Source organism: Mesocricetus auratus, unplaced genomic scaffold, assembly GCF_017639785.1.
Source record: "Mesocricetus auratus isolate SY011 unplaced genomic scaffold, BCM_Maur_2.0 Super-Scaffold_100676, whole genome shotgun sequence".
Lineage (NCBI taxonomy): Eukaryota > Metazoa > Chordata > Mammalia > Rodentia > Cricetidae > Mesocricetus > Mesocricetus auratus.
In genome coordinates, this window is record NW_024429266.1 from 123047972 (window position 1) to 123056434 (window position 8463).

General features: G+C 39.9%; 1 pseudogene; it reads right to left on the minus strand.

Moving 5' to 3' along the window:
* Positions 1-7539: 7539 nt before the first annotated feature.
* On the minus strand, positions 7540-8103 carry LOC101826016 (annotated as a pseudogene).
* Between the last annotated feature and the right edge of the window lie 360 nt (positions 8104-8463).

Genomic DNA, 8463 nt, shown 5'->3' on the forward strand with positions numbered 1-8463 from the left:
ATTAATATTCATAATACCCATATATATATATGTATATATGTATTGTATTTTTTAAAAAGCATGAGGATACCATCTTTCCTATAATAAAATTTCTATTAAAAAAAGGAAAATTCGGCTGGGCTTTGGTGGCACACGCCTTTAATCCCAGCACTTGGGAGGCAGAGGCAGGTGGATCTCTGTGAGTTCGAGGCCAGCCTGGTCTACAAAAGCTAGTTCCAGGACAGCCTCCAAAGCCACAGAGAAAGCCTGTCTCGAAAAACCAAAAAAAAAAAAAAAAAAAAAAAAAAAAGGAAAATTCAAGGCAGCCTTGACTACGTGTCTCAAAGGGGAGGGGAATAAACTCTAGAGCTTAAAGCAGAGTAGGCAAAAGTTTCTGGATTTCTTCAATCTTCATCTCTCCCTTAACTACCTGGGGACTCGTGCTTTATTAATATTATTGTTATTATTATTATTATTGTTAGTAGTAGTAGTAGTACTAGTAGTAGTAGTATATGTTTCATACTTGTGAAATGCCTGAATGAATATTCAAAATGTCATGTTAACAATGTAGCCAGTCCCTCTGCTGCAAAGAAAGGAATCTTGGATGTGTGTGTCCAGATGTGGGTGTCTGCTACAGTGGGTACAAAGGACACTGCCATGTCACGCTGCTGCAACAGCGTGGAACACCATCTACAGAAAAAATTTCCAGGACTTTCTCACAGACCTGGTCACATAAGTGAGAGCTGAACATTGGCTTTGTAAAATTAGAAATTTATATACTAAACTTGCTTAGGCATCTGTTTAGCTGAATTTAATGGTGTCAGTTCATTGATTTATAAGAGTCACTAGATGGCAGTATCAACCAGTTAGTATGTCACAATTTAGATTCAGAATGTTTAAGTACAATCCCTGTAAGAAGTGGAATTTAATCCATGGTGATTCTGGGGGAGTGTTGCCCTTGGTATAGGAAGACACTCTTCTAATGGTCACACTGAAGTAGAGACAGGGTCTCAAAGCCTTGAGAATGTTAGGAATGTCCAAATTTGCTGCAAAAAAGTCTCTGCAAAAGAAAAAAGTACTGTTCATTTGTCTGATTTGTTAGCTTGTTCAGCTTTCAAAAATAGGTTTCACATTGAAATTTCCCTCTAGGCTTGGGGTCTAGAAAAAAATTGGTATGAGTACTTCTATTTCACCAAAATCTTAGAGTCTCTTTATCCCAGAAATTCTAACACACCAGGTGCTATTTGGAAAATGAGGAAAACTGGGTTACCGTGAATGGATGACTTTGGCTGGATTCTCAGAAGTTGGCAGGTGGTTTCCAGGTATGAGATGTATTATGCTCTTCAGGAAAACTAAATGTGATAAATTGGTAGTGACTTTTCAGCTCATGTTTTTAGTCTGTAAGGCAGCAATTCTCAACCTTCCTTGTACTGTGACCTCCTAATGCAGTTCCTCATGTTGTGGTGACCCCTACCAGTAAAATTATTTTCATTGCTACTTTATGACTGTAATTTTGCATCTGTCATGAGTATCAATGCAAGTGTCTGATATGCAAGGTATCTGGTATGTGACCCCTCTGAAAGGGTCCTTCTACCACTAAATAGGTCATAATCCACAGATTGAGGAAGCTTTTGTTCCTAGCACTTCAGTACCCAGAACCATTTTATATATAAAGTGTTTATACGGTTCTGAAAAATACTACATTTCCCAGAAACGTGACTGCCTTTTGAGTCTGTTCTAAGCTCCTGCTTTGAATAAGAATGGCTCAAATATTTGAAAGCTTAGTCACCAGTGTGTGGGACACTGCTTGCAAAGAATAATAGGTCAAGGCCACAGATCAGATCTATCTATGAGTTTGACTCTAGGATAGAAGGAGCCTTACAAATAGTTATTATAAAAGAGAATTTAGGTTTAATGGAACTGAGAATTGCTGTCAGATGAAGCAGTTAGTAACTGTATATAATGACTATAATACTGTCCCTGTCTGATATGGATGTGTTATTAGAGCCCCAGAAGGCCTCACAATATATAAAGAATACACATAGCCCCAAATGTTTCCTTGACAAAAATCCAACTGATCCTAAACTTCCCTACTTTACTGTATGAATTTATTACTTAAATTTCATGGTATAATCAGTTCTTTAAACATTTTTGTGACCTAGGGAAAAAAAGCATAGTTAGACTTTTTTTCTCAAATATTGTCTTCTTTTAACTGAGGAACGTGTGCAGAGAGGAGGTTGGCTGCCTGTTTTGTCTGCCAGCTCATCTCTGCTTATCTATGAAATCCAGGGATTGTTTTATATGCTAGAAGAGGAAATATGAATGGAGGCCCTTGAACAGCTTTTGATTCTGCTCAGAAAAGAGGCAGGGAAAAGTCTGCCATTGGTACAGTGATGAGTGCTGCATTATGGGTGTGAGCAAGATGCAAAGGAGGCCAGAGACCAGAGCATGAATCCTGCCTGAGGGGCAGGGGGATATGTGCTGAGCTAGCAACATAAAATGGGGGCCGGGGTGGGGCACGTTCTGATTTCTCTGAAGGTCTTTACTCTGCCTTCAAGAAATATTGGGAAAGGCATTTCTCAGAAAACCAATGCAACAATGTTAGTATATGTGCTGCTGAAGCGAGCACAAAACAAATGTTACAAGGGTTTTTTTTAAGACAACTAGAGACTTATATGATGGAAAATGACCTCTTTGGAAATTGCTGTGAGTCAATGAAGTACACACCGGAAACATTACAAATGGAATCTGTTGATTTGAAATATTCCGTGTCCTCTCACAGAGATGATGTCAGCCTCCCATGCAGCAACTGACCAAAGAGACACAATGCACAGCAGCATCTGAACCTACAGGCCACTGAGAGATGTGTTGGTGAGAATTTCACCACTGGGCGCTTGAAGCAAAATCCTCCACTAACAGCATTTCTTAGTTTCTGTGGTGTAAACTCTCACATGGAGTCATGTTTGTGCTCCTGAAAGCAGGCAACCGTAAATGGGAGAGGTGCTGTATGCAGTTGGTCATTCTGAACTGGTAAAAGCGGGTATGAGTTGGAGAAACCCATGCTCCAATCAAGAACTTTAGTAACTTTGGGATGGAAATATTAGATCAATGATTCATATGTAGACTTCGTCATTAGCAGGCTGTGGCATGAGCTTCTGTCATCACTGACCTGTCTGATGAAGTCACTAAGCACTGATATTTACTTTGCTTAGAATTAGATCAGTAAAAGGTGCTGAGCTCAATAATTCACCCCCTTTCCAGTGAATCCCACACAAAGCTGTGAGGCTAAGGTATGTTTATACCCATTTTACAGATGAAAAACTAAAAGGCAAAGGGTAAGTGGCTTTTCTTGATGCAACAATGAGCATGAAAACAGGAATTTCTGTTGGACTTAAAGAAAAAAACCATTTACAATGAATTTAAATTCTCAATAAATATTTTGTTACAGTTCACTGGTGTGCTTGGAGATTTGTTTCTAGGAAGGGTGTTTGTTGCCACATAGTCACCTTGCACTCTGAGCCTTCCGCATTGCCCTGTCATTGCCATTACTTCCTGAGAAGCTGCAAGGCATTCTCTAGAGAACAGCTTGTTGGAAGGCTTGCCTTTCCTTGAAGCATTAAGAAAAACAAACTTTATTATTATGACTGCCATAAATCACACACTAAGATTGTAAATTTAATTTTATTCTTTGCAGTAGGGCATTTATTCACTTAGTGAACACAAAGAATAAAATGAAGTAGAACGCTAATCATAATTATCCTATCAGTTCTTTATTGACAAAAGTCCCACAAGAGCGTACATACAAGGCTGCTGCTCAACTGTCACTCTTGAATAACTGGGCACCCCATAAGTGAGAAATAAAAAAATAGCTTTTCTCTTTTTAAGAAGCAGGGAGAAAGAATTTGTTTCCCCACAAGGAAAATGGGTCTGGATCCTAAAAAGTGTTTACTTTTAAATTAATAGTCTCTGGATGGGAGTCATTACCTAGTGTTTCTGTTTTGAAGGCTAAGGATGACTAAGGATGACTCAGAACCTGGGCTCAGCTTCTATCTGTAGATGCAGGGTACATTTCCAAGGCCAACCATCCAGGCTTCTTAGTATATGTTGGGAGAGTCAGCTAGGAGAATCCTGAACTCCCTCTCAGTAGTTCAATGTCTACAGTGTTTGGCCTGCTTCTTCAATGAACTGCAGACAAATGCAATCAGAAGTCAGATACAATGTTTGATTCATGGATGCATTGCAGAACCAGGAATATATATATAGGGATGCTGTACAAAGTAAAGTTTTGCTCAGTGATGAGTATGTCAGTTTCCAAGTAGTCACCACAATAGGTCACCACAATAGATCAGGACTATTCCTTGCTGACGGGATTAATAATTTATATATGTCAAGATATAACCTAACACAGTTTTCAAAAAGCAGAAGGGGACCTGATGGATTTTACATGTTTCCTTCACTGTTCTTATAAGCTTTGGGGAAGCAAGTGACTCCTGATTATGGCGCTGGTCTCACATCTAAATAGCTTTGTAGAGAGATACTCTTCTGACCACAGCTTCTGCCATAGAAAAGAGTAATCATAGTGTTATTGTTTGAAAAACGTAAAAGTAGGACCGACAGTGTATAAACTAAAAATATTCTGCTGCTAAGGAGATAATGCCTTACGATTGCACATTTCTCTACTTGCTGTTGAAAGACTGGTGAAGCACACATTACAAAGCTCTAAAAGCTATTTGAACTCTACTTAGATTCTCTGTTATTCTCACACAGATATGTACTTGCATTCATGACTCTGATAGTCTTACCATATGATTTAGAACTTCCGGTAATCAACAGTTAAACAAAATTAACAGGGATCTGTAATTAACACTATTTACAGTTTTGCCCACTGGAAGCAATAACTCACTGTAACATATTTCTGCTTCCCCTTAAGTTGAAAGTTTGCTTTGTTGACCTGACTTTGAACTCTGCTCCCATGGAGATGGGGGAATGTGTTAGCTTGCTAGAGGAGATAATGTTTCCTTCCATCTCATTTGCTACTCATACACCCCAGCTTTGCTTGCTGTATGCTGTGAATCAGAAGACTGTCTGCTTAGTGCTTTCTTCTCTGTCTTTATTTCTTCTTAGTCTATAGTACTAAGAATTCTGATCGTGCATGCGCCTGTGTGTGTGTGTGTGTGTGTGTGTGTGTGTGTGTGTGTGTGTGTGTGTATGTGTGTGTGTGTACAGGCTCACTTCTGTTCTAGGCAAGACAATACTGTTACATGATAATGGCAATTTTTAGCCACAGGGCATCATATTGCAGTAGCATCATACTTAAATTGAACAGTAATTTACACTTGACTAGCACTGCCAGCAGTTATTGCTACTATTAAAAATATAATATGGAACTAGATGCTTCCTTGTGATGTATTGCTTAATAAATTTTAAATATTATCCTATATCAGACAGCAATACAAAAATGATGAATAAATGACCATTTGTCAAATCATATGTCTATGGCTCAGCACGAATACTTATTATGATTTAATACCCTGCATTAAAGGCCATTTATGCTATTACCAGTAAAATTAAAAGTGACTTTAGCATTATAAAGTCATACACCATGCTATCCTAACTAGATTCTTCATACTAAATGGCTGGTTTTAAAGTGTGTATGTTTCCAAAGGTGAATAGCAAACCCACTTCAGTTACATTAAACTATTTTTTTAAAAGTGGCAATTTCTCTGAACACAAGAGTGCAAGTTGTTTCTCTCAAGTCTTAAAATTTTCCCTTTGTCTGTCCTTCTTCAACATTTATAATACTAGGATCCAAGACACCACATTTCCTTCTTCCTATGGGTGAGGCAGTACTTGCTCTGAGAGGACCAGCTGCCTTCCTGATTCCTCTAGCAGTGTGTTGTGCTTCCATAGGGATAAAGAAGATATGAACCAGCGCTGTTAGTCCCTTAGATCTTGAAATGCGACCAGCTGTTAAGTGATTGTCCTATTAGTGGGTCCTTTAATATCCTACCAACAGTTAAGCAGGCAAAGCACATGATTAATGAACCTTATACCACCTTAAGATAGCTGTGTAAAGTAGGTGTCAATGCTCTAGTTTTCTGGTTGGAAAAGTCTACATTGAATCCATTTGCTAGATTGTCCATACTGAGTCACCAAGTAGACCTAAGCTATGTGACTCAGCCATAGTCAGAAGACAGACCACACCCAACCCTGCTCCATGTTCTTCAGTCCAAAGTCATAGAGCACAACCTAATACAGATATTTTCTTTGGGAGACTAATTAGAAACTATTTTACCTTTTTGTGTTAGGTTATAGAATCTTGATTTACGTTTGACAGGAGGAGGTTTGGGAGTGAAAACATGTATGTAAACATAGAGCTTGCTCCTGGATGAAGAACAATATGCACTTGAAGAAAGCTGCAGAATGCTGCCAGTGTTAATGAATCGATGCTCACCAAGTGTCTGAAGTTGTTTCATAAACCTAAAGGCTGAATATAATAAAGAATTATAGTAATGGCACTGCTAGGCAAAGGAAGGCCCGGGGAGATGACAGTTAAACTACTGGTCTACTTTCATAAAAGAGAAAAAAACACAAGTCTGTATTTTCATTATTTCTCATTGGATTTTGTACACCAGAAGCTCCAAATTGGGTCATAAGCTAAAGAAAAGATAATTTGAGAAACAGTATCTTTCCAATTATGCTGTATAACACAGAACCAAAAATTACAGATTTTAAAACAAAATACTTTAATTGTTTAAAAGTTGTGGAGGCACAGTAATTCTGATACCTGAGTGGAATGGCTGTAGTTCAGACTCTTTGATTTTTCAGACAAGAATTGTTTCTTTTTAATTGAGCACTCATTCAGACATTTCCTCTGTTCTGGAAGCAGCTAGTTTCCCACCTCACTATCACGACTGACTGGACAGAGTGAACGTGGGCCCCAAACCAGGGCTTTCAAAACAGTAAAGCCATAAACCAAAAACCAAGCCTCTCCTTTCACTTAGGAGGGACTGGGAGTCACAGGGTCCAATCTCACCATGCATCTGTAGACACTTTGGAGTCTGAACTGCATAAACAGAAATATGGGTGCCAGGCACAAGGCAGCAGCCCCATGCACTGCAGCTCGAATACCTGAACATCAGCCTCTTCCAAAAGGAATGGACCCACTCTTGAAGGAGTTTGGGCATCTACTTAATTTCCCAAAGAGGTGTAAAATCTACCAAAAGGGATACAATGTGTCAGAGTAAATCAACTGAATTACCTGAATAACAACTTTTGGTTGCTGAGAAACCTCAGCACAGTATTTCAAAGTGGCAAAATCCTGAGCAATCACAGAGTCCCTCCAGTAGTAGCTTAATGCTCAAGGACAGGATTATGCAGGACATAGGTGTATACACAACCCCTTTCTTCAGTGTACATGACAAGTAACCAAGACCCCTTATCGTTAAAATAAGTTATTTTGTGCATTGCAATGCACAAAGGGAAAGAGTTTTCACAGAAGTGACCAAAAGGCATTGTGCATAAAGTCCCATGGTGAGTGGCAGCCAGGGGTGGTGGCCTTCAAGAGCTTGATCCCTGCTCTATAGCTGCAGAGGCTTTAGTAGCAGCTGATTCTTCCACCTGCTCCACTGGCTTTGCCTCCTCTTCCTCCTTCTCATCTTGGGGATAAAGGTCCGGATATTTCTGCATGCAATCCTGCATGGCCCAGAACTGGTCTATATGGTCTGATCCATTGACTTCCTCCTTGCTGTAGTAGAAGCAGGAAAAGAAGACTTGTGGGGAACCACATGAGCCTCTGGTCATTCCCCCAAGACATGGGCAATTCCAGTTAATATCTCCATTGAGCAGTATCAATCCATGCTCCTCATAGGGATCATTGGGGTCATCAGCCACCAGCTCTGCATTGCTAAGAGTTTCATGATCTTCTTTGGTCACAAAAATGATCTAATCCTTCCCTTCCTGTCAGTAGGAAATGGTTGTTCCTGAAGCTCTCAGCTCTGAGAGTCACCTGGCGAGGCAGTAGCAGATACACTTTCACACAGTGACCTCTCTTCTCCTCTCCTCAGGCTTGGCAGGAGGTGCATAGGCCTGCCCATACCCGCCTCCTCCAGGCCTGCCCACCATGTGCCTGCTTCCAAGCCTCCTCGGTCAGACTCTCTTAACAAGGCTACAGTTACATTTTTGGCTAGACATGGAATCATTTTAAGGTTTTTCTGGGGTGGAGGGCACACAAGAGTCTCACTGTCACTGCTGTTAGATGGAGTCTTGACATATAAGCCTCTGCATTGTACTACCTGAACATCTATCGCTATAGCATTCCAGTTGTCTTCCAGAGAATATGTGGTCTAAGATACACAGACAGGTAAATGCTGTGGTACATTCTATGAGCTACTGTGGCAAGTCATATCCTGTCACCAAATGACAGTCTGTCTAGAAAACATCTAACACTCTGGGGGAAACTACATACTTTGTTTTGAGAGAAGC